The 27,556-nt window shown below is 40.3% G+C and overlaps 1 protein-coding gene and 1 long non-coding RNA gene across 11 annotated transcripts in view; one reads left to right on the top strand and one right to left on the bottom strand.

Annotated features, from left to right (window-relative positions):
• Positions 1-27,556, top strand: part of FARS2 (phenylalanyl-tRNA synthetase 2, mitochondrial) — a 550,900-nt gene that overhangs the window by 354,408 nt on the left and 168,936 nt on the right. The window lies entirely within an intron of this gene.
• LOC140846740 (uncharacterized) lies at positions 12,074-26,413 on the bottom strand. Its single transcript, XR_012126116.1, has 3 exons — positions 20,936-26,413; positions 19,724-19,876; positions 12,074-18,857 (listed from the first exon to the last, which is right to left on the bottom strand). It is a non-coding gene; the product is annotated as an uncharacterized lncRNA (long non-coding RNA).

Genomic DNA, 27,556 nt, shown 5'->3' with positions numbered 1-27,556 from the left:
TGATTATATTCTGTGCTGATATAACCAATTACCACAAATCTAAGAGCTTAGAACAACATGTCATTATTATTTTAGTTGGAGAGGTCACAAATTCCAGATCAGTCTGACTGGGCTGAAGTCAAGATGTCCGCAGGCTCCTTCATCCTGGAGGCTCCAGGGAGAATCCATTCCCTTCCTGTGCCTGCCGCTAGGACGATCTCATTCCGTGGCTCATGCTTCTTGTCACATTGCCTTTTCCCTCTCTCCTTCCCTCCGTGCTCACGTAACCTTCTTTCTGAATCTTTGTCTCCCTCTTACAAGGGCCCTTGTGATTACATGTAGCCCACCAAGATAATTCAAGAGAATCTCCACATCTCAAGATCCTTTCTTAATCACACCTGTAAAGTTCTTTTTGAATGTATGATAACATATTCGCGACTTCCAGGGATTAAGATATGGGCATCTTTGGGGAGCCATCACATATAACTTAAATATTCCACTTTCACCATGGCAAATTTTTGCTTTCAGATATAATAGAGCAGATTTTGTTGTTAGGTGTAAGTAATACAGATAGTATTAAAATGTTAGCAAATTTTAACTATTTGTGAAGAGTTATGGTTTATATACATGAGGAGAATAAAAGATCCATTTTGTCGCTTAATGTTGTTGGCCTATGGAGAAAAATATTTAACATGATTGTATTACTATGCAAGACTCTTACAAGACTCTTGCCCAGAGGGCAGGGGAGGAAACCAGGGGAAAGGGCTGCCGGTGAGCTTGTGGCTTCTCTGGCCAGGAATCTCTGGGAGCCATTTGGGAATCCTATTGTGCAGGGCTGGCGGGAGGCAGAGATGTCTCTCCTTTCATCTCCCTTCAGGCCCTCCTAGATTATCCCTTAGGCTCCTGTGGCTTTTCTGTCATCTTCTTCTGTGTGGTATCCAGGGTCTTGTAAATCCATCCATCTAGCTATGATAGCACTCCTCTAGGTACTAGCCTGTACCTATGTAAAAATATAAAATAGTCTGATTTACATCACCCCAAGGCCTTATCTATGCCACCCTTTCCTGAATACCTTGAAAAACCATTGTGAACATCTAGAAGGAGGAAACTCAAGTTTTCGGATTTTAATTTGAGGTTTTCATTTTACAGTCCGAGTTGAATACTCCGCCTGTGGTAACTGTCTTTACTCAATTCAAATCAGTGCTTGAGACAAGTGGGTGAACACACTGGTGGTTTTATCCTGCAAGTGCTGACTAACTCTGTACAGGGAGTCCTTGTCCCCCACTTCAGCTCCCCATGCTAGGCTCATTCTGGGTGTTTGGGCCCTTGTTGTGTGTATGTCCACCAGCTCCCCTAAAGTAAAACTTCCAGTTTCAGTGCATTGAATTGAGTATTCGATAGTCTAACTCCTGTTCATTCTTTAAATGTTCCTTAAACAGTCCTAAATTTTGAGTTCAGTGTTTAGTGTGACACAGAGTAATACTTGCTATTGAAGACCATTCATGAATCAACATTGTAATTTTCATTTATGTATTTTACTTAAGTTATTAATTCCATGTGTGGCCATAGTTGCTCACAAGGTCAGTCCCCATTTAATGAAATAATTCAGCAATGTTGGTTGTTAACTTTTCTCCCAGTTGAGTTTTATTGGCTCTATTCTGTGGGCACAGGCTGTATTTACTCCTAATCCTGGATATTTTCTCAAATTCTTGTCACTGCAGTAGAAATAGGTGAGAATGAATGGTCATGTGAAAATGTATACCTTACCCTATTCAAGAGCATAATAATAATAGCCATAGTTAGTGGTTAACACTCATTTAGTCCTTACTGTATTTCAGCATTATTCCAAAGGCTTCATATGTCTTAATTTAGTGCTCTTAATACCCCTCTGAGTTTAGATACTATCAGTCTCTCCATTTTACAGAAAAGGAAATGGGTAGCTGAGCAGTCATTGTGTGTTAGTACAATGTAGTGTTCTTTCAGCATTTCAAAGAGCCATTTCCTAAAGTTTTGTTCTCAGTATAAAATTCTTAGGTTGATTATTCAGAGCCAAAGGATTTAAATTTTTCTAACAAATCTGAAGATTATTATACAATTCATAGAAAAACGAAGCATTGAGTTTAAATTATCTCATTTATGAACTTACCCATATCAAACTACCTATATGAACAAACTAACCATATTCTTAAACTTCAGTGTTCAGATAAATCACCTGAGGATTGTTAAAATGCAGATTCCGATTCATATGCCCAATCAGGAGGCTGAGATTCTGCATTTCCAACAAACTCCCAGGTGAGGCTGATTCTGTTGGTCCACAGACCACACTTTGAACCTGTATAATTATGAACAAAATCATCTGTCAGAACCTCAGCTACCTCATCTGTACAATGAGATGATAAAATGCGAGAGTCTGACTGGGTGATTAAGCTCACTTCCTCCTCCTATGCATTGTGAATTTCACTTTAGAATAACTAGACAGTAAGCAAATCTATAACTTATAATACCTTTTGTACTAATCTTAAAATTCTTTTATTTCTTCTTACTCTAGATTTTTTTACCAGGAATTTCAGAGTTGTAGTACAATAACACTTTAATATTTATGAACTGCTTAAGTTCTTCTTTCCTCCCTCCCTTCCTTTCTGCCTTCTTTCTACTCTCCCTCATTCATTCATTATTTCATTTTTTTAATTTGTTTTAAAATGTGAGGGGACTGTGTGAATAAACTCCTACAGTTGAAAAGCACTTTAAAAAAATTATACTTAAGTCACAGCATTTTTGTTTCTATACTTTAAATAATTTGTGAAGAGAAAGTAGTAACCATTTTCCTTTATATTGATGTCTTCCCGTGATAATATTCAGGGCACCATTTATCTGTACATTAATTGCCATTTGCCATTTGCTGAGTGTTATGTGCAAACCATTGAACTAAATACATTGGCTGTATTATAACTTTATTCATCACATTCCAGTGGGGTGGGTACTTTTAAACCCATTTTACAGATGATGAAACTGAGGCTTGGAACCACCAAGGAATTCAACTGTAATAACGGCTAAGTTACAACTAGGATTTTATTGAAAGCTGACTGTAGAGCGCTCCTAATATTGAACTAGTAAACCCTGTTGTTACCTAGACTGAGGCACTGTTGTGGAGTTTGTAGGGTGAAATCTGTAGTTCCTGACTTCAAGTTGTTTCCAATTGAGGAAGAAACAGCTTATCAAGGGATCATTATAAAATAATACAGAAGTTACAATGATGGAGCCATACATAGGTGAATGTAGAATTTTGCTGATACCGACCAATACATGTATAGGTAAAAAAAATTTTCTTCTTTTTTTTTGGATCCTTTTTTTGCTAGTTAATTCTCTAACTCGTTCCACGTCTCTCTAGAACTGCATTAGGACTCGAGCCTGTGATGACTTGCTGATCCCCACAGCTGGGAATAACTCCTAGATCTGGTTTTGCTGTCATTATCATAAATGTTGTCTGATAGAGACTAAATGCAGGATTATGCAGTATTTCTTCATTTTATTCCCAAACAAATCCAGCTGTGAGAATCCCATCAGCTTCATGGTGTTGCAATGAAATTAATGGATCTCCAGTATTTTCACTATTTCCATGTGAATTTTTCCCATCTCATAAAAAAGAAAAGCACATAAATGGTTTTCTTTTGCTGGGAAAGGATGTATATCCCAGAAGAAACTAATAGAAAAAGTAGAGGAAGAAGTGGGGAAGATGACCAACCTCAGAAGCTTGTGTGTGTGCTGCGTGATCAGTTGACTGTCACGTGCGGAGAGATGCAGTGAGCAAGAGAATGGGCGAGGAAGCAGCGTAGTGCTTCTGCGCAGGGCATTCCTACCAGAGCCCGTCTTATAGGCAGCAGTTGATCCAGGGTAACTCTTGCTCATATTTTCACCACCACTACCACCACTCTTAACTATGGATGGCATCACTACCATATCTACTACAAAACATACTGTTCTGAGCACAGCAGCCACAGTCCTCATGATCTAGTCCTTCCTGCCTGCGGTCTCCGTCTTCAGCTTGCTTTGCCCACATTGGGTATATACTTCAGCTCTGTGACACTAGGATATTTCATTGACCCATCGTCTACTGATCATGTGGACTGGGGACCCATGTTTGTATTGCAGCCTCTGTCACCAAAGGCCTATGGATGTATAACTACTTTTTACTTTTTGAAAGCAGGGTGTCTTGTGATGCATTTAAATATTTAAAAATTGCTAAAGACTTTTGTTTAAGGCACTTTAAAAAAAAAGTAAGAACGAGGTGCTAAGAATGAGGTTCAACAGTTTTCTTGTAATGTAGATTGGAAGGATGTGTGTTACGTGACATTTTTATGTACACATCTTCAATATCTGTATTATATTTTCTTGGCTATTAACCTCATAGAAATATACAAGAACTTCCTATTTATAGACAACACATTAAACCTTAAATCTTACCAACACCTGTAAAATCTGACAAATTAGGTGTAATATGTTTTAGGAATCATCTGACTGCAAAAGATTTTGATATTTCTGTCTCTGAAACCACAAGGCTCCATTAATACTGTGCAGAATCATCTAAGCTACATACTAAGAGTTGGTGGATCATAAACTTGAAAGTTATAGTTCTAGTAGTCATTTTATAATGTATATACATATGAAACCATCACATGGTACACCTTAACTATTTACAGTTTTGATCTATTTTACCTCCATAAAGCTAGGGAGAAAAGTTGTCATTTTAATGGGATCATGAGACTAGAGACCAGGAACAAATAGAATTTTAAGGGGATTGCCATAGGAAGAAGGAACATACTGATTCAGCAAGGATGGGCAGGCCAGTGGGTTTCCCCAGGCTTGAATGTGGGCGGTAACTGTCACAGCCCCATGGTAGGGGTACTTTTGGTTCCAACCAGGAAGGACCCAACTTAAAATGACTTAAATAAGAACAACAGCAGGGGTGATGCCAGGGCCCTGGAACCCTGAGCATTCTTCCCCCCCAGGCTTGGGAGGTGGCGGCAAGAGCATCCAGCGTCACCTCAGACAGCTTGGTCCAGGGCAGGTCGCGGAACACCCTTGTTTCCCTTCTGAAGCGTGAGGACGAGTTTTCCAGAATGCCTCAGCTGACTATCCTCACATCTCATTTTCAAGGTGGTTGGAATGGTCAGTGAAGTCAGCGTGCTGTTTTCTGATACCTATGCTGAGCTCTTGTCAGTAAGGCTTATGCTTTTGTATTGCTTCATCACCAGCAATGCCAGATGTGCACAGTTAAGCCCTGAAGGCAATGAAATCTCTTGTTATTGCAACCATTTTTATGAATAAACAGCCACGTAATAACATGGAGTTGGTAGGGTAACTGGAAAAGCGATTCCAGCCTATAGTCTTTTACTTATTGCTGGAAATCATTCCTTGGAGTGTGCTTCCTTTAGTTATACTTTGATCCCCAGTCAAACGTAAAATACTCCTTTCACCTAGAACTGGTTGCACCTACTTTCATAGGACAACTGGATGGGATTTGCAGACCGTATGTGGCTTTGGGCCATTTTTTCCTGTTTGAAATTGAACATAGCAATCTGGGTCATCATGGCACATGTAACTCTATTAGCCAAAGGGAGAAAGGGCTGAAATACTAACCTCAAGGTCACTCAACCTAGGAATGAGATCCTGAGAGTTACCAAAGAAAAAACAGATGTTGATTAGAGCCAATTCAAATGGAAAATTCAAGGTTTATGATAATATTCTGGAGACAAGTTAAATCAAAGTTATTTACCTTACTAAGTTCTAGTCAAGAAAGTTAAGTATAGTTGTTCTGTGTCTTTAATTTCCCGCAGCCTGTACAACAGGAAAAACAAACCTCTTCACTGTTCAGTTAGAAGCGTTGTGCTCTGCTCCTTTGGTAAGAGGAGTATTTGGGCTCATCTAAAATGCTAGGACTTTAAGTCAGCCTGTGTTTAGACTGAGAAATGAGAATTACTTTATGATTACCTTATCACATAGCTTTTCAAACTTTGCATTTCTTTTGGCTTTTTGTATGTATAATTTTGTGATCTTGAAAATGAAGAATGGTTAAAGTAAGCAGTAATTTATATAGAGGATAGCTTAATTATTCTATCACTTGGCTGAGTAATGAATTAAATGTTTTCTTTCAATACGAGGGAAGAAATTATTTTCTAACATGCCTCCCTGTGAGATTTATAAATTAAAATTATCGGCTGAAATTCACTGTCAAGGATAGTGAATTATAAATAGATGACCCTTGCAGAGTCCATTGGACAGATTTGAAACTCCAAGTTAACTGCTGTTTGAGAACCAAGTAGTGATTTTAGTTATTTTTATTCATTTTTAAAATGATGAAGTATCCTAAACATACAAAGATGTATTTCTTGATTTGATTTTGCTAATAACAGGACCATATGCCCTCCATGCAACTGTCCATCTCTATCAAATATGCTAGGATTTTACCACAGATTCTTCCAGAGTAAAAGCATTAGAAATGCAGTTGACAACCCTTGCGCTTCTCTGGTGAAATTCTCTGTCCTGCTTCCTCCCCAGAGGTGACCACTGACTTCAGTATTATCCCATCATCGTGTTATTGAATATATCCAAAAACAGTTTGTACGGTTGCTTCAAAATGTATATTAAATCATGAAAATTGTTTAAAAAATAGTAATTTAGACAGATTCTATGAGAAATTTGATGAAGTAGATTCTAAAATGTGTATGGAAATGGGGAGGGCCAGGAATAGTCAAATAAACAAGTTGAAGGATTTACTTAATCTGATGTGAAGTCTTTTTAAAAAGCTGAATAATTATGAGAATGTGTAACTGATACAAGACAGACACAGAGGCCCTGGAATAACACGCTTCTGCCTTATGCTGGACCCATAACAACACCTGCATTAAGGGACGGGCAGGCAAGAAAGCCTTTGTGCAAGGGAAGCAGGGGCAATTAGTATCCATGTGGAAAAAATGAAACTTGACCCCATATTCCTAATTATTTAGTAATGAATTCTAGAGGGGTTATACTTGTAAAGGCAAAAATGTAATTTATTAGCTACTGACTTTGAAAAAGTCATTTTACCATGAGTGATTCTTTGATTCTTATTGGAGTAAATTGAATTGGGAGATGGAACTAAATGATCTATGGTAATATAAAATTAAAACCTAATTAAATGTCTAATCTTGAAAGTTTTGAAATGAGTATTTATTTAAAGTGGTGGTTGTAGGTTTTTTGTAAAGACATCAAATGAGGGTTGCTTCCTTCTATTTTTAGTTTGCCAGAAGTTCTTATCCTAAAATACTTAACAAAGAATTTATCAAATTCTGTACATTTTGAAGCAATCTCATGATATTTGGCTTTATTTTTTTAATGTAGAGACATAAAATGATTGTTTTTTGATTAAAGCAACATCCTATTCCTGAAGTAAACATAACTTGTTTGGTTATATTTCTGAATTTGATTTACAGCTATTTCTTTAGGATTTCTAAATCTGTGCTCAGGGTGAGGTGACATAGGTCTGTAATTATGTGTGTTTCTTATATTCTTATCAGGTTTTGATGTTTAGATTTTGCTATCCTATAAAACTAATTTGTTCCTTTTTCTATACTCTGGAAGAATATTTTGAAGACTGACATTCTTTCTTAAGCATTTGATCAAATTTACCAGTGAAGTCATCTGGACCTGGAGTTTTCTTTGTGGAAGGATTTTAACCACAGACTGAATTTCTTAACAGTTCATTATTAGGCTGTTCAGATTTTGTTTTATTTTCTGTCAGTTTGGATAAATTGTATTTTTTTCTAGGAATTAGGCCATTTTATCTAACTTTCAGATGTACTGACATAAAGTTTTTTGTAATATTCTCTTATTATCCTGACAATTTTTTTAAAAACCTATTTATTTGTAATTAGTCAATAATTAAGCACATGTACCAACATTTCACCAAGCTTTTGTTCAGCTTCTTTTTTTCCTACTGAGCCTTCTCTTGGCATTTGCTTTTCTTCTTAACAAAGTATATCTGAATATTTTTTCTGTGGTAAGTTGTTAACCCTTTTGGTCTTTGTAACTGAAAATGTCTTCATGTTGCCTTCATTCTTGAATGGTAATTTCATGGGATATAAATTCTAGAAGGGCAGATATTCTCCAGTAGCATCTTGAAAATACTACTTCTGGCTTTGTTCTTGAAAAGTCTGATATTAATCAAGTTGTTATTTTTGTAGATAATCATGCCTTTTTCTCTTGGGTATTGTACAAGGCTTTTACTTTACATTTAATGTCCTCCAATAGTACTATGATGTATCTTGGTATAGATTTATCTGGTTTTATCCCATGTAGTACTTGAAGGGTACTTTTATCCAACTCCAGAAAAGTTGCATTATCAGCTCTCTATGAATAGTTGTTCTCCATGCCCTCCATTCTCTTTTCTAGGTCTCCTGTTGCTGTATCTTGAGACTTCTTAGTTATCACCCATGTATCTTAACTGTGCTCTAATATTTTAATTTTTTTATTCTTCTGTGTTGGTGAATTTCTCAGTACAGTCTACTGATTCAATAATTTCCTCCAAGTTTTTTGAAATTAATAACTATTACTTCTTGTTTCCGTGATCTCTAATTATTTCCTTTTCTTCTCTACCTTCTTATTTCATTACCAGCTGGCTTTGTTCCCTAATTGTTGTTTTTTAAAATGTTGTTACTTTGTTTTAGCAATTTGAATATCTTCATTATGCTTATTTTAAAGTCTTTAGCTATTCTATTGTATTTATTTTATCTAAAGTGAGTTCATGTTCTGGTTGTTAATTTGGTTGTGTTTCTACATATTATTTCTTTTAGTGTTTCAAAAATCTGGCTTTGTAAGCTCATCCTGAGCATGAGTACATTTTCTCCCCATTTTAAAAATCACAAACACTCTGCTCATTCTTCCTTGTCTATCAGCCTTGTATGGCTCCCACTTGGCCCCAGGTGCCCCAGTTGACAACTAGTCTTTTAATGGCACTTTAGAGTGCCCACCTCTCAATTATATAGTCTCCAAGTTAGTGGGAGTTTAGGCTCAAGGATTTGCTCCTTTCTTTTTCCCGAGGCCCACAGATTCCTTATAAAGGAAGAGCACCAGCTTGTAGCAGCATCATGATAGAAAAGTTGAAATGATACCATGAGGCAATAATATCCTTAACATTTACGTTTCTGGATGATTCTTTCCTTGTTCACTAGAAACCACGTTTTATAGCATGTGTCTGTGTTTGTTACAATGAGCCTTTTTCCTGCCCTGACATTCATTGGCACAGCCCATTTCCATAGGTGTACCAGGCTCCTCAACTATTAGTAACTAACTCCACCCTTTCTTCTCCTGAACAGCCAAAGCATACTTTTATGTAAGTATGTCAAATTGATATTCTTAAAGTGAAACTGTAACTCCACTTTAATTTATATGCGTACACGTATGTGTATACACATATAGATACACATATATATAATATATATAAATTATATATATGAAATATATGTATATATATTTTAAATTGTGGTAAAATACACATAACATGAAATTTACCATTTAATCATTTTAAGCATACACTTTAGTGGCATTAAGTACATTCACATTATTGTGTAATTATCACTACCATCCGTCTCCAGAACTTTTTCATCTTCCCAAAATGAAACTCTCTCTCCATTAAATAATTATTCCCCAACTCCCTATCCTGCAGCCAAATATATAGGCATATATATAAGCAATCTTCATTATATATCTCATGAAAGATGCTATAAATATATTCAACCCTCATTATTCACAGATTTCATATTTGCCAATTTGCCTACTCACTAAAACATATTTATAACCCAAAATCAATATTCACAGCATTTTCAGTCATTTTCAGACATGAACAGAATGGCAAAAATTAGAGTTGCCCAACATTCACATTCCCAGCTGAGCATGAACAAGGCAACACTTCACTATCTTGTATCAGCTCTCATCATGGCTAAAGCACCTTGCTTGGCCCATGGTAAGCACCCCCAAAATGTTAGCTATTGTTTGCACACACTGGCTGATGTGACTCTGATGACACTTCAGACTCAACCTTACTTAAGGACAATTACATAAATGCTAACCATCATTGAATGCTAACATCAAATTGTTACAAAAGAAAAAGGTAAAAAAAAAAATCATGGTTGTTTTAAGCTTTTGGAGAGCTCTTCCGGGATGTTTCTGTATGTTAAGCAGAAATTTTTCTTTTCATTGACCAAAGACTGAAAAGACAAAAATAAGAATAAAATATTCCAGTAAATGCTACCACATCTGAATATTTAGAAGATCTTCCTACTGTGTTTATTTTGCTGGAAATGTGAGGAAATGAGAAGAGAGGACAATACTGAAACTTGGCTTGCATTATTTGTTCAAAGCTTCAACAATTTTGAATATTATGTTATGCCCTCTGCATTCTAGAGGGATAGTAAAAACAATACCTCTTCTCCCGTTTTTCCACTCTGATGGACATCAGCTTGCATCTTTGGCATTGTATGACCAAAACTTCTGCATCTTCTAAAGCTAATTCAGTTGCCCTCTTCCCAGATATTGCAGATTTCTAGTTTTCTAGGGTTTTTTTCCCCCTTCTCTCCCAGTTTTTCAATTATCACCTTGTTAGCTACACACCTGCTGCAGAGAAAATTGTATTGGGCCATTTAACCTTTTAAAGGAAAAAAGAAACAACAGAAAACACACTTTGCTAATTCAACATCAGAGAAAATGTTATCTCTGGGTAGGTAGCTTCCATGTGATGGCAAAAGGGGAGAACCTGATTATTTAAGGATATAGAACTAGAACCAGTTGGATTATTTATTGACAGGGGCCTGCAATCGGGGGGGTCTGTCTGCACTGTCACTGCAGCTATGCACTTCAAGTTCCAAACCAGAGACCTAACTGGTAAGCAGACTCTTCTTTCCACCAGTTTCTGCACATTTCTCTAGGGAAGAGGCACTAACATTGCTCTGCCCCCCAAAATCATTCTCATCTGTTCTCTCATTCTGTGATTAGCTTTATTTCTGTTTTGCCTGAGGGTTTTAGCCCCAGGCAAGTTAAGTTCTCTGTGGATTCAGTGAGACCTAGATGGCCATGGAACCTTCCAGGGGTAAAAGGGTTTATACTTGGCTGTATTCTCATGGAAGTAGGTTGAGCACTAGAATTACATCTGCATCCAGCAGTCTGCAGGTCCATAATCCACTTCTGTCTCTGCCTCGGTCCGGAGCACTCACTGGGCAGAGCTCTTGATACAGTGACTCAATCAGTAATAGCTTATTGCCTACAGGTGTGGAAGCAGTGGCCTTAGCAGTAGGCTAAGTTACATCATCAGGTAGTTTAGGGTCAGGTGAGGATCCTGGCTGTAGGAGCTTCCATTTTCCCCACAATTTCTTAGGATAGAAGAAATACATACATTCAGTGACTGTTTCATTTTCAGATTTCTCATGAAGATGTGGTAACTTTACGCTTAAATGGTTATTCATTTATCACACTTACTTTCACATACTGCCTCTATTAAAGGCAAATATGCAACCATTAGGATATAAATTGAACTTGGGCACTGAACAAATGAGGTAGAGCCCTCAAACATTATTTATTGACTAATTAGTTTTATTGTAATCAAAGGGAAGCCTGTAGGAATGTGTAAAACTGTGTGGGGCGGGCCAGCATTAATATAAACACATGTCAGTTTCATTTTTGCCTGACTTAATTCATGCCTCTTTTGTGACATATGAGTATAATGCCTTCATACTTTAATTTCAAAATGATTTAGATGCTTACATAGCTATTAAATAATAATAGATACTTTAATGGAAAAGACTGTTAAATCATATAAAAAAGGAAGTCTCACAGAAGCACGTATAGCATCCTGTCCTCCAAATCACGGAAGTTGAAAAGAAGGCACCGTGAGACCTGGATTAGGATTCTCCAAGTCTGGCCTTTTTAGAGATGACTGTGAATCCTCTCACCATCATCTGATCACCCTCCTGCATTAGCTAGTGGCTCTGATGCCTGGCTCAGTGTCCTCCCCACCCTCCAAAGAGCAGGCCCAGTGCCCCAGTTACTTAGCTTTCCATTAGTCAGACAAAAAGCATTTCCATTTAACTTCCCAGGCTTGCTTCCTGACTCCACCTGGGTCATCCAGCCACTTTTCTTTTGCTGCAAATCCCTTCTCATACCACAGACCTTTGTCCTGCCCTTCCAGAGTCACATTTCCACCACATTGTTATTTGGCCTGCTCTTTACCCTCTGTCTCTTGCCCAATCTACCCGTCCACATGTTTTCCCAGGCATCACTCTCGCTCCATGAAGCCTGCACTGAGCCCACAGTCCATGGCTTCTCACCAGCACCACCAGTCCCCCGACCCCTTTTATTTCTGTTAACCTACATAGTCAGGCTCCTTTCCCATGTTAACCCCCAAATGTACCTTTTTCCTGTTTGTATGGGTTGTTTAGGATTTGAACATGCCAAGAAAAAAAGAAGCAAGGCAGAGCTGATTGACCCCTTTACAAATGTATGATCTCTTATTGGGAGTTCTAGATTTATGCCACAGCCTCTCCTACCCTTAATCTTTAACAAATAACCTCATTTTATCATTGGAAAAAAAACAAAGCCATGTAACATGAAAGCCTCATCTTTCCTCTTCTCCACTTCTTATTTTTTTCGGTATTCCTCCATCCATCCTAGATCTACCCAGTCAGAATTTTGGGGGATGGGATCTAGAAATCTGCTTCTTAACATTTTCCAGTGATTCTTATGTGATGTCAATGTGTGAACCTATAGCCATACTGTTGTAATAACACCTAACTGGTTCCCCTGACTCCAGGTTCTTCCCATTGCCAGCCACCATCCATGTATCATGATGTTACTGTCTTGTTTTAACATTTTCAGTAGTTCTCCATTGCTTACACAATGGATTTTGAAGTCGTCAGCAGCATGGTATCCATATTTTTTGTTCATTTACTGTCCCTTTCTATTCTCCTGCCCCTGCCTTCCCTATGCCCTTTTCTTGGTAGTCACATAATATTTCTGTTCTGAAGTCAATTGATTATTGGTTCATTGATTCCACATGTCTTTGTTGAGTCTGATGTGACCCAGTATCTGCATTCAGCTCTTCAGTTTGTGAGCAAGACATCATCCCTGTCCTCCCTGAGATTATAATCACACCTCTGCCCCACTGCTTCTCTTTGAAAGACCCCTGTTCTCCCCATTTCCCTTGCTGCAAACAATAGCTAACATTTTGGGGGTGCTTACCATGGGCCAAGCAAGGTGCTTTAGCCAGGATGAGAGCTGATACAAGATAGTGAAGTGTTGCCTTGTTCATGCTCAGCTGGGAATGTGAATGTTGGGCAACTCTAATTTTTGCCATTCTGTTCATGTCTGAAAATGACTGAAAATGCTGTGAATATTGATTTTGGATTATAAATATGTTTTAGTGAGTAGGCAAATTGGCAAATATGAAATCTGTGAATCATGAGGGTTGAATGTATTTATAGTATCTTTCATGAGATATATAATGAAGATTGCCTATATATATGCATATATAGACATACACACACACATAAACAGTATGTTCTACACAAACACACCTGTGTAAATATATCTCCTCCAAATGTTTGAGATCAAATAGCACACATATGCCCTTTCCTCCTAAATGCAATAAGATGTATTTTCTAAGAACAAGAACTTTTTCATACATAACCACAAACTTACATAAATAAAGTCATGAATTTTCATGTTTCAAAGTTCCACAGCCTTAATAATGTCCTTTATTGCTATTTTCTTTTTCATCCAGGATCCGGTATAATTTCATACTTGCATTTAGTTGTTATACCTTTTAGGTCTTCTTTAATCTAGAATTTCTCAGCCTTGGTTTCTGCTTCTTGAGCTCAACATTCTTTGAAAAGTACAAATGAATCATGTAATAGAATGGGCTCCGATTTGAATTGTTGGAAATTTCCACATGATTGATTCATACTGTGCAGGAATACCACAGAAGTGATCTTTTGCCCTTCTCAGTGCATTGTGTCAGGAGGAACATGATGTTATTTTACTCCCATATTGGTTGTGATAGCTTTGATCACTAGGTTAAGGTAATGCCCACCATGTTTCTCTACCAGAAAGTCACTCATTTTCCCCCTTTGTAAATAATTTATTTAAGGGGTAATACTCTGAATCTCTTGTGTCACATCAAAGTTTCGCTCACAGATTTTAGTTTCTGTTAATGAAATGTGATATTTGTAATTGACATTCTACAAGGAAAGCTCTCACTTCTTCCCCATTTATTTATTCATTCATTCAGTTTTTCATATAAGAAGGACTTAGGGCTTCCTATTTACTCTATGAGTTGAAATCCATTATTATCAGTTTTTATTTTGAATCTCTCATTTTCACTGTGGCTAGTGGGAGCATCTTCAAGCTGCCTCCTGTGTTGTTTTGATGTGTCTCTATAATTCTTAATAAAGAATAAAACATTTATTATCTGGGGTCACTGGAAGTGTTTTGTATCTTCATATCTGGGTTCTAAGAATGTACACATGCATCATAACGCATGGAAACATACATTTATGGTTTGTGCAATTCACTGGATGTAAATTCTATCCAAAAATAGACTGTAAAAAAAATATTGAATTCAGGTCAGTAGGGTCTTTTTATTTTTTTACAATAGTGTGGATGAGTAATTCTGAACGTACCTTCTATTTGTTCTAGCTTAAGCAAAGGAGTAAATACTGAAGACACTAAGAGTCAGGTTTCTCACTGTTGAAGCAAGGAGTTATAAATATGGGAAAAGGAAAGGCAAGAATAAACTCTGGTTGAAAGTTAGAATCAGAAGTTTTGATATAAGTTCATGGCTTTTTAGATGGGAACTACAAAGGTATATGTTTGTCCTTCCAAAGCTCTGCACTCTTTGAACCTAGAAACAATGATACAACAAGAGCAGCAAGCACATCTGTTGCCTAGATTTTGATTTCTAAATACCATTCTCCACTAAAGGAAACAGGGCTCCTTGTAGAAAACACTGAATCCTAGAGCAGTGAATATATAAGATAAGGCTGGGATATGTCATTGAACTTGATGTGATTTTTTCTTTTTTCTTTTTTTTTCTTTTCTCTTCACAATCATTTCTGAAGGAATGAATTACATTCACTTTTCCATTATACTGATTACTAAATACACATGGAAATAAGACTATCGAGTCTTTGTTTAGCATTGAGATCCAGAAAGCTAGAGTTAGCTATTATCTAGCAGACACTTGAGGAGAAAAAAGGATTTGATTGCCATTATATCTTTTCTAGTGTCCTTTTGCAACTATGAATCTCAGTTGCTATTTCCTGAAATTTGATCACACTGTCATTCCATTAGGTAAGAACAAGTCATAGGCAGATCCTTTACTGGCTGCCCAGCAGCTTCCTCCTCAGCATATTTGGTGCTGTTATCCAAGAGTGAGTCATAGGCCGAGGTCACAGGAGCCCTGGTCCCCAACTCATCCACTGCAGTCCAAGCAGTGGCCTGTTCTCCCTGGGCAAGAGGTCAGCCACCTTAGGGAGGCAACTCTGGACCATGGTGGGATCGTGCTCAAACAAACCACAGCCTGCTTTCTACTTCATGTGCAAATGGCCATAAAGAAACCCGTGTGCACAGGGCCAGGGAGGAGGGGAAGTGGATTTCATTACCTTGACATACAAAACTGCCTTTGAGATACAGAGACAGACAAAACAGGGTAAGACATGACCTCTGGAGCCAGACTGCCAGAATAAGTCCCAGCTGTACTACTTACTAGGTATGAGTTCTCTGGGCTTTTGTTCTCATCTGCAAAATGGGAATGATTAATTCCTACCTACAGGATGTGTTGTTGCAAGGATCAATCAGTTTAAAAGTATGTGAAATCCTTAGCACAGTGCCTGACATAGTAAATGTTAAGTAGATCTTAACTATTATAGTTGTAAATGTCCATGTTAGTGGATGAAATGATATATTTAAATGAATATAAAAAGTGCTTGTGTATAAAACCTTTCCTCCTGCCCTGTTAGGTGTTCCTATATCTTACGTAAGAATAAATGCACTCCAAAATTGTGGTAGACCTTACTTTTTACCAGAATGAGTTTGCCACACAAACGAAAAAAAAAATTGAGATTTTAACACCTTTTCTCAGGGTTCAGCAGAAGGACCAAGTTGTTTTTCCCCCAAACCACTGTTTTTCTTTTACCCATTCAAACATTTTTTACATCCTGTGTGGGAGGGATGTGTGTGCCTGATAGTCTGTGCAGCACTGTATGTCTTGTTGAATTACTGATTATTTCTCCATGGTTATTTATTTTCTGTAAACACATAACTAATCACCATAGCAACACTGTTCACTCGCTGATAACGCAAGTAATATACTCCTGCAAATCTACTTAAAAATAAAATAGTACTTTAAAAAGTATTGCCCTCCCTTCTGAGATTAAGTACTCATCCTATTTTTCTTCCTCTTTCTTTTTTTTCCTGCCCTTGTTTTAATCTACTTTTTTTTGGTCAGAACATAGAACCCAAAAGAAAAAAGAGCAGGGTTTCAGTTTGTGACAGCTTAGTTTTCTGGATCGTGATACCCCTGTTTTTCATTTGGAGAAACTGAGGCTCCAAGGTGTTTCTGCTGTACTGTGGACCAGCTGCTGTCACACAGAAGCAAAGTAGACCGTCCTAACAGCTTCATCTGTCTAAAGCCCAGACAGCCACATGGCCAGCAGCACTGCCCACTAGATTGCTCCACAGCCAGATCCTTCACTTTAGTTTCTTCTGTAAAATGGGCCTAATATCCAATCCCCACCCTAATCTCTGCAATTTACATGATAGGAGTAACTGAGACTTTGCAAGTGACATCACTTTGTGTACATGAATAGTACTGGACAGTGCTGTAAAGATGTAAACTACCACTACGCTTTGGGAGACCCTTACTCAGATGTGAAAGTTGAGAAAGCCACTCTCAGGGAGCAAACTTCACTGTCTGGGTTCCAGATAGCCCTTTCCATTCCAAATAGAGTATTGGTTTCTCTCTCTGATAAGATTCATAGATATATTAAATATCTTTCAACATGTGCAATTAGTGGGGAACATAGGTTGCCAAAACCCAAGTTTGTTTAGTATAGAGGATAAACAGAACCATTGGGAATTCATTGTGTATTCATTGACTGTAGCAAGTTATACCTCAGTGTGCATAAAATTATTAAGTGTTTGGAATCACAGCAGCATGGTAGAGTTTGTAGGAAGCCAAAAAGGAACATGGTTGTTGTTTGGAGGTTTTACAGCCTAAAAATCTGCAGGATAACAGAGGAGAGGGACCGTTTCCACCACTGGATTTGCAGCATCAGTTCCTGGCCATCTGTTTATGGAGACCAGGTGTGTGCCCAGTGCTGGGGACGGCTCCTGCCTCTGAGAGCCCGCAGGGTGGCTGGGGAGAGACAGCCGGCGCTCGAAAGCAGTTCAGAACACACGAGTGCTCTCGGCTAGGAATGCAAAAGGGAGTTAGAAGACAAAACAGACAAAAAAAAAAACAAAAAAAAAAACAAGAAAACAGCAGAGAGGGCAAACCATAGTGGGCAGAAAAATGGATTTTGGAAAGTCTTTATTTAGGTTATATTTTGCTTTTTGTTAAAAAAACAAGAAAATCCCACGTCATCTGTCTAGCCTGCTAGTGCTGTTACCCCGGCCGCAGCCAGTTTCTGCTGCTGAGCAGTGTCCCACAGGGCACCAGTTCTCGTCAGTAGGCACAGGCAGTTCCAGTCAGGTGTGTGCCAGATGCGGGGCGTGCTTATTTGCTCTGAGCTCTGGAAACCGCCTCCAGCTGACAGCTGCTCTGTGGAAATGGCTGCTGCCTTTAAGGATGAAGAGGGAGTGAAAAGAAGCAAGGCATGGCTGGGTATCCCCGAGCTTGGGGGCTGCAGGTGGGTGCTGAAGGGGCTAGGCTCTGCCTTCCCAATGCACTTCTTACCATGGTCTCGGTAAGATACTTGCGGTTCAGACTTACCTCAGTAAGTCAGCCTCAGAACCGGACATCGAGTATTATCACGAATAATGGTAAACCTTTAGTAAACTCTGATGTGCCCACAGAGACTATGCTATACTTTCATATAATCTTTATGATAGTACCAGAAAGTACTGAGAGTATCCCCATCTTAGAGACAAGGATTTAGATGAGATTTAGAGAATTTAGACATTGGTCCTAAGTTACACAACTTTCAAGTTGAACTGTATGAAATTGCTTTTTTAGGGGATTCGAAGTAGTCAGTCATTAGCATTGTCCTGTGGATTAGTCTGATCATCTATGGCAGAGCCTTCGCTCCCAGTAGCTCTGAACTTGCTGGTGTACACAGATACGAAACTCTTCCAGCCAGGCTAACTTCAAAGCACATTCCATCTGTTGAAAAAATGACCTTTACCAAAGTTAAAAAAAAAAATTTTTTTTTCACTGTCTTTCAGCCAAGAGAGGTGGACCTTCATGTTAAAAGTCTGAGGCATGTAATAATGAAGTTGATGATGTCGTTGTTGACACAGGAATGCCCATCCTGTGGATTCTATGATATACCATGTTAGTTTCTTTTCAATGGCTAGACTTTTCAAAGCAGAGCAACCAGGGAAGCTCACTCAGAGATGATTAAATGTGTGTCAGCCAAGGCCTAAGAAATTTAAGAAATAAATGTGCTGCAGTGTCTGGCTGGTTTTCCAGCCCTCATTCATTCATCATTAAACCAGTGACACTCTTTAAACATCTTAACAATGGATGACTGTTCCCCATGCCCAATACATAACTTCCATGCTTAAAGAACTTCACAGTGAAAACGAAATGGTTCAGCATGCCAAATACATCACCGTTCTTCCTTAGCAGTTAGAACCTGTAAAGGAATAAAATTAAAATTCTGAATATTTCTGATCTCATTTATATTCTCAGTTAGGTCTCAGAGCTCAGAAAATTCAGTGCAGGCCACCAGTGCTTATAGAGCATCTACTGTGAGTACAGCCACATAAGAAGCATTTGGCAGGACCCACAGAAGTATTAGACATACTTAAGTATGTCTTCTTGGTGCCTCAGTTTCCCCATTTGTAAAATGAATGAAGACAACTCTAATTCCAAGGGATTTCATTTGTATGACAACTTAAACTCTTCCAGTAATACATGGAAGACATTTAAGTCATAAATAAATCAAATTGTTCAGTCACAAACCAGCTTACTCACTCTCTCCTATATTTATAATTAGTTATTTAGGTGTTTGTGTGTTTAACAGATCCCTATGTCTTGCTCCAGGCACTGTTCTGAGCACTTTATGTTAAAACCTATTACACAGATACTGTTGATGTCCCTATTTTACAGATGAGGAAACTGAGGCCCAGCAAGGTCACATAGCAGGTCCACAGCCATGTGCTCTGACAGTAAGTGGTGGAGCCAGGCGTGAACACAGGGTTCATATCCAGGATAAGGGCACGGGATAGCCCTGTAGTCCGGCCTGTCCCTGGCACAGGCAAGTGGCTGTTTTCATTGGGAAAGCCTGTGTTAGACCCGTTCTCTTTTGCATCCCTAAACATGAGGCATTTTGAGGAAATTATTGTTGCTGCCTTAGGGTTAAATGACTTTTTCATCCAATTTGTGGTGGAATTCAAAAGCAGAAAGTTGGATTTTTCCAGGAAACATTGTTATTTCTGTTTTGGACCAGCCACCCACCAGCTGTGGTCCCCTCTCCTCACCCTCCCCTACCTTATTCACCTGTGTGTGCAGGTGCCAGCAAGCCCAAGTTTCTGCCCGTCTAGGTAAGAATTAGAGACGGGGTCAGCTCCCTCCTCCCTGGGTGTTGGTGTCGCCCTCATCAGAATTCTACTATCTCCTCTTCCTTTTGCTTTCATAAATGCATTATCCAAGCTGAAAGACAGAAATAGCAGAATTCACCAGACTTTCTGGAAGAATCGGGCAACTCTTGCAACATCATCTTCTCCCCACCACCACCATCAAAATTAACAAGCAAACAAGCAGTCATTCAAATGCTTACTAGTCTATCCATAGGAATTTCATATATTTTAAAAGAGGTTCTAAAGACCTTTTATAATAAACTTCTCTGTCCTCCATGGTGTGTGTGCATGTACATGCATGTGCATGTGTGCATGTGCGTGCCTGTGTATGTGTGTGTTTTCAGTGTGTCCTTTCAAGAGGAAGATTGTCTTAGGTTCTGTCAGTGGCACATTCCCTTGATGGTTATTTTATCAACGTTTTTTTTTTAACCTTCCATGATAATGTATCTGCTCCCAAATAGCATTTAATGAAAAGGTCTTTGAAATAGATCTCTGACAACAAAAGCTCCTTTATTCATCATCTGTATGGAGAGCAGCCAGGGAAGCTCATCTGTAAAATGCATAATTAGGAACCTGAGGACCGTGTGTGTGCATGTGCCTGCGCGTGGGTAGGTATCGACAGTGTTAATAAAATCCTGGTCTTCAGTTCCTTCTTCTCTGATCAGAATAAGAATTAGGTTACATAGAAGCTAAATGACAAGAGGCAGCAGAGGGAAGAAAAATGCATTATTTTTATTATTGTAATATCCTTCGTCCCATATACTTTTTTCATGTGAAAACATGGTGCTAGAGATCCTTAGGAATAACTATATATAAAAAGAAAGCAGGGTTTTGTGGGAAAAATAAATATTTACTTTTCTGTAGAATAAAAATAAAAACCTTCCATATTTCTATTTTAAAGGCTATTGGTCCTTAGGATTGGGTCCTTGCTATGTTTAAATCCTGGTAATCATAATATGACTAAGCCACATTACTTAAAAGCCTTGTTTTAAAATAGTGTCTAAAGCACCGTGGTTGAGAAATGTGGTTAATCAAAATGTGTAGCTAACGAAGCTATCTGACTTAACTAGATGACTAAGTTTAAATGACTAACAAATAAGAAATCAAAATGCATTTAGTATATCGAACATACCTAGAGTTTAATCAGTACATCAACATCTGGCAGCATTTTAGGATCTGTTTCAGTGAAAAGACTGGGCGCTTGCCTGATTGCTCTTTGACTTCTGTCAGCTCACTTAACCTCTTTGGGCTTCATTTTCTTCATCTGTAAAATAGGAATGCAGTGATTTCTATCTCACAAAGATAGAATAGAAGAATATGTAAAATGATAATTGTCAAAATATCCTTTACATGTAAGATTATTTGTTACCATCTTGCTATTAAAGATGGCTAGAGTGGCGGTTAATAGAATTTCAGGTTAATAGAATCAAAACAACAAGATTTATTTTAATGGAGATTACAGGTTAGTGAGGAAAAGGTGAGCTCATAAGCTAATGGAGTTCTTTAAATTAAGTATTATTCTCAAAAAAGAAGGCTTGCAAACCTTTAACTAGGTTAGAAAATCTATATTGCTCAGCCCATAATTATGAGTTTTTATTCATGCGGCTCTGGAATCTGTCCTTTCCACCACAACATGATTCTATCTGTATTTCTTAAAAAAGAAGATTTCATAACTAAATTTAGGGACTTGGCTTCCTTTACCTGGAAATTCATGAAGCATATTAGTGTTTTAAATGTTCTGAGAAATCTTACAGTAAGAAACATGAAGCTAGCATTTCCCAAACTTTATAACCCTTCTAAAGAGAGCAGTTAGTAATGTTCTTTAGGTCTTAATGTCCCTTACTGCCTCAAGTTTATGAGCTCGGGGGGATGGACTGCCCACGTTCAAATCTCATTTATGTGACCTTGAGCTAATTACTTAACTCTCTGAGCCTTAATAGTCTCATTTTTAAAAAGGACAATATTTATTCCATAGGGTGGTTAATGAGATAATATGTTTTAATACATATTGTTAAATGAGATATTGTATGTAAATATGAGGTAATATGTTTTAGACACATGACACTCTGATTTTGGAAGTGGTAGGGGCTGAGGGTGGGCCGGGAGCACTTACTGGCCAATAGTCCTCTCTGGCCTTTATTTTCCAATGAAGACAGCAGCCAAGCCTTTTCATGAGTAAGTCTTCATCTCACTGCGAAGCCCAGCCCTGAATTCTTTCCCAGAGCAGTCTTATTACCTCCTGTTCGTGGTATCTGAAATTCAGGTCAGCAGTTCGGATGTGTACGTGGGCTGGGTGGGATGAGCTCAAGTGAAAGGGCCCAGTGTAAAGGCTGTGGAGGAACTGGTATGGTTGTGGGCAATAAGGCCATGCCAGCCTCTCCCAGTGGGGCCACTGCTGTGATCTTACAGAAATCCAAACCCAGTATTGCCAGATCTTCTACTTTTTAAGAGATAAGTCAGAAACTCAGATGATGCTAAATTTCCTGATGTTTTAATGTAGACAAATTATTCAGATTAAAAATGCAAACAGCACACCATTTGGCCCATGAGTAGCATCTGCATTAAAAGCAAACTCACAAGGCGTCTGTGCTGCTGAGATTGCGGGTGCTGCCTTCTCCGCCCCCCGCCATCTTCTCCCTCTGAGCCTTGCGCTGACACCTGCCCTGCCCTTTCCCCTTGCTGTGAGGAAGGATATCCCTTTTCTTTTTTCAGTCATTCTAATGGCTTCCCTTGGTTCTGCCTTCTGGTTCTCTCTTCTTCTTTCAGGAACCTCTTTCCTTTGTGTCTCTCCTGCCCAGTAATTGCCAGGATCCCCGACCGCCCACAGATGCCAGGCCGTGTGGGTTCCTTTGCCTGTAGGTCCTCGTGGAGACCCGCTGCCTGTGCTGTGACCCTTCTGCAGCTTGGTGAGGCCCTCCTGGGTCTGAGCAGGGCTGCATGCCGAGGACACGCCTGCCTTTTTCTCCGTGGTCACACTTCGGCATGGCCAGCCAGCTCCTACGGGGGACCATTTTCTAGGGATTCATACTCTATCACATTGAACCTTTCTTGGCAGGTTCAGGCTGCTTTTCCATACGTTGCTCCTTTAAACTTCTCTGGAAGCTGGCCCTCCCTGCCCTGCCTCTGGTGTGATGGTGGGTCTCTCTGCTCCCTGAGACACTGCCCCTGACTTGCCCCTATGACCACCATGCTTGTCACAGTGCCCGGTCAATAGGAAAGGCGGTAACAAGCCCAAGCCTGGAGCCAGCGTGCCTGCCTCCCAGCCCAGCCCCGCTGCTCACTAACTGCCATGGTGCGGTTCCGTGGAGTACAGGATTATGGACTGACCTCATAACTGTAATCCCGGGCGAGTTTCTAGGCCTCTCTGTGCCTCAGTCTCCCTGTCTACAGTGAGTGAGGGGCTGGTGTGAGGACCAAGGAGAGCGCAGGCGCGGTGTCTGGTGCAGAGACCGTGCTCCGTGGACACCGACTCAGTAACAACAGGATTAGTAGTCACAAGGCAGGTGTGCAGTACGTGCTGATGTGAGCAACGGCCTCGGAAGACAAGTTTGTGGCAGTAATGTTCTTCCCTAAAGCAATGTAAGAACCATCTTTTATTTTGGAAAGCGAAAACCCTGTGGCTTTCCTCAGCAGCACCGTGTTTTCAGAGCCTGCTCACTTTGTAGGCTGTGTGCGCACCTCCGCCCACGGGCTGGGCTGCAGCGCCTCCCACAGTGACTCCTGGAGGACCAGGCTGAGCACCCTGGGACATGCGGTCTTTGGGGCTGCGAGGGGTATCCTGCCAAGATTCCAGGCTCTCAGAACTGGATGCATACAATCAGCAAAATGCTTTTTGAAAACAGATGCTGAATATATATCCTTTTGATACATTCCTTCCAAGCAGATATTTTACTTTTCTCCATTTTATGGTTAAATATGCATCAAATAGCCTTCTGCATATAGATGCAGAACACATTTAAAAACCTGAATATCCCATACATAGAAATGAGCTAGAACGTCTTAGTGGGTAGAAGCACCACCTTCGATGCTACACAAACAGGGGCCAGGCCTTGGCTCCACCCGGAATAGCTGTGTGACTGTGGGCAAGTCACTTCTGTCAGGTACAGTTTCTCCATCTGTAAAGGTTGTTTTTGAAGATTAAATATCAAAACGTACGCAATGTCCTTGGCTGGGTACCAGTAAGGGCTGGCACAGAGTAAGTGCTCTGCACATGTTGGATAATGTATTTAAAGTTGACAGAACTACTGAATCTGGTGTCAGTGCAGGCAGATAGTTTAGAGCAATGCAGGTGAGATCAATGTCCTTGTACAGTGTGAAAGGAACAGCAATTTGGATAGAGCAGTGGTTCCCAAAACTCCCATGCATCGGAGCCCCTGGGGAGCTCTCAGAAGAGCCAGGCCCTACCCCCCAGAGGCGTAGATTCCGTTGGGTTGGTTAGGAGCTCGGACTGCTGGGCCAGAGCGCATGCTCTGTGGGAAATGAGTTCAGGGCCAGCATCTGCCTGGGCAGTCCTCACTGCATATTCCCCCTTGGGTCGCCTAGCACAGAGATGTACATGGGTTGATGAGGGCAGGCTGGGAGTACCAGCATGAATTCAGCTCCATCCTCACCTCTGAGAAGATACTCCCAGCATAGAATCTGTGACAGGGATTGGGAGGGGTGAGGGCCAACACATCAGTTACATTCCTCTGTACCCCAAACCCCACGTATGCAGCTCCTGTCCCGTTGGATTTTATACTAGTCAGTGGATGGAACTTTGTGAATTGTACAGACCTGGTCAACACATTGTTTCTGTTTTCTGTTTTTTTGAGGGGAAAAAAAGATTTTTACTTCACTTTTTCGCATAGCATAGAATGTCTACATTTTGAGCATTTCTAGGTCTTTCACTAAATTTTAAGCTCCTTTTGAGGAATTGTCTTATTCATTTAAAAATTTTTAACAGCTTCCTTGCACATGTAGGCATCCAGTGAAATTCCTGGGAACGATTTGGCCATGAGAAATCCGTAACCAGTCATCAAGATCAGCTTTGAAAATTTTTCTGGGGTCATGAAATTATCCAAATCAGCCACATATAAATAAATATGGAGATCTACGAGAGCAAGTGCAAATGTAACATTACACTTGCGCAGAAAACCCGAACTTCCGTGTACTGAAACTTTGAGAATGGATGAGGCAACACTGGTGTTAATGCCATTGAAACTCAGATAAGAAACCTCACCCTTTCATCTTTATGAATAAAGCTATAAGTTAATTTCCTGGAATTCAGGAAAAATACCATACTTGAGTGAAATTTAGATATCTAAAAGTCACAGCAAGACCAAGCAGAATCAGGAAGGAGAGAAACCCGGGAGCTGAGTGACCTCAGACCAGGCGGTCAGTTTCCTGTTTTAGAGATTGGATTGAATATGACAGGAAATCTTACAAAGGTCTACAAAATATCACTGCAACTTCTCTGAGCAACCACACTGTTAGGTACTGGGACAGTGTCCACATGGATGTTCTCATGGGGTTCAGATTCAACATACTAAACATACGAATCCACCTCTTAGCATTTATAACTTAAAGGAACCTCAGGTATTATCTCTTGGATTTTGCTGATAGAGGATCTTCCGTGGGCGACATTTGCTCCTGCCCTGAGGACCCTCCCTTGCCCGACTCTCGCCGGTGTGCAGTCATCAGGTTCGGTTGGGCCCTCCCTTCACGAAATCCCAACAGATAGTGACCGCTCTTTGGATTCCCAAGCACTGTGCTTGTGCCTCATTCTGTAAACAAACTTAACCGGTATTAAAATTAAATATTTAAATTAAGCTTCTACATTTCTTCAGAAAAAGAATATTTACTAACTTAATGTCTTTTGTGTGCCTTTCATGTTTCTTTGTACATACTGTTCAGTAAATATTTGTTGAATGAATGAGTGAAGAAAAAAAGACTGACAAAGTTGGGTTGGCTGATGCCAAAATGTTTGCAGACAGTACATTTTGTAGACATTCATGGTTTCATATCCCTTCTCTAGCCTTCCAGTAATGTGCCATGTTTGCTTTGATTGGCTCAAATCTCTAAGAGATCCAGCCTCTGCTATCACTTGTAATTTTTATTAAATGGCTGAAAACAGTGGTGAGATCTAACAGTGGAAAATTCACCAATCTGCCAGCCCTGAAATAGACTCAGCCTCCACACAGACTCTTTCTTTGTTTATAGGGTTTATCTGGTGCCTCTGCTTTAGAGCTGAGAGGGCCTTGCCAGTCTCCTGAAGGGATCCCATCTCTCAGCCACCCGCAGTTGGCAGCCAGAAAGAGTGTCCCTGATGTTAACATATCCTGCTTGTGTTACCGTCTCTTCCCTGCCCACCACCAGTTAGCGCTGCCTGCCTGCAGCCCCAGGCCCCAGGTGGGAGGCGCCAGAAGGAGGGCGGGCAGGGCCCATCCTGACGCTGGCCCGTGCCACTCAGGCTCGAGGCTCCCAGCCTGGCCTCCCAAGGCCAACCGCAGGCTGCTCTCTGCTCCTCCTCGGCTCTCAAACCCTGTCTGGCCCCTTCCCTCCTCCCATCTCTGCTTTCTCCCTTTTCTCTTGTCACAGTCCAAGAAAAGTAGAGCCCACCAAAGCCTTCCTGAGCACGGGCATGGTTCTGGTTCATTCGCAGCCCACAGAGCAAGCTGGGAGGGGCAGACCACACAGAGTGCACCTGACGGTGAGCCGCCAGCAAGTGTACCAGCCCCAGGGAAGTTCAAGGCTTTACCGCTCACTCTCCTGCCATTTCTCTTGGCAGGTGCACCATTACAGCACCTCCCAGGCAGGAACTGTACCTCCTGCCCTCCTTCCCAATTCAGGGACCAGGTGATACACGTAAGAGAAAAAACGCAGCAAAGAAAGATTCACCACCCTCCAACCAAAGGGAAGAGTCAGGCTTCTTCCCCCACCCTTTGCAGCCTCCGTCTCCAAAAAGTGAACACAAAAGAAATTCAGAACCTTGGAAAACTCAGCCAAGAGGAAATTACCTGCTATCTGCTTTGTCCAATTCAGGTTTTTCACGCTTTCCCTAGGAACAAAAGCTGTCTCCACACCAGCTGTCAGGTGAGGGTAACAGTAAGGATTGCAAGCCACTGACTCAAGCACAGTTAATGACAGCCCCTCACGAAGTGGCTAGACAAGCAGGGGCTAACTCTCTGGCTAAGGACCCAGGGTCGGAGTCCCCGCTCTGCGGCAGGGCTCAGTGCCGTGGCCCTCCGGCCTGGGAGCGCTGACCCCTCCCGGTGCTCTTACCCACGTCCTTGCCTTACTGGGTCACTTCTTCTGACACCACTTAGTTTTATTTGATAACGGATTAGAAAGCAGCTTGGGGGATCTCAGGCCTGCTCTCTTTGCAGGCATGGAGGCACTTTAGGGTGCACTGCTGGGACAGCGTTCCTTCGCCGATTATTAGAAGAGAATAGGATACAGTTGATACCTTTCAAAGTTCCCTAATGAGCATAGGATCTGTGCTTAGAGCAACTTTGTTATTCCCTGAATAACTTTTCAACACCCTTTTCTTCCTCATTTCTATGTTTAGCTTTATGTTGTGGACTGGTTATTCTGGATCTCATTTCTGTAGTTGATTACCATCTGGTGTGGTATCAGGGATGGGGACTGCAGACTCTTGGCCTCTTCCTCCCATCCTACGTAGGTGTTATCAGTCAAGATCCAAGCAGCAGACCGAAATCCCACCCTTTGTTTTGTTTTGTTTAATACAGAAAATTTAATCTAAAGAAAGGTTAGC

This window comes from Manis javanica, chromosome 16 (genome assembly GCF_040802235.1).
Source record: "Manis javanica isolate MJ-LG chromosome 16, MJ_LKY, whole genome shotgun sequence".
NCBI classification, from domain to species: Eukaryota; Metazoa; Chordata; class Mammalia; order Pholidota; family Manidae; genus Manis; species Manis javanica.
The sequence above is the reverse complement of the archived record's forward strand: the minus strand, read 5'-3'. Positions and strand labels throughout refer to the sequence as shown.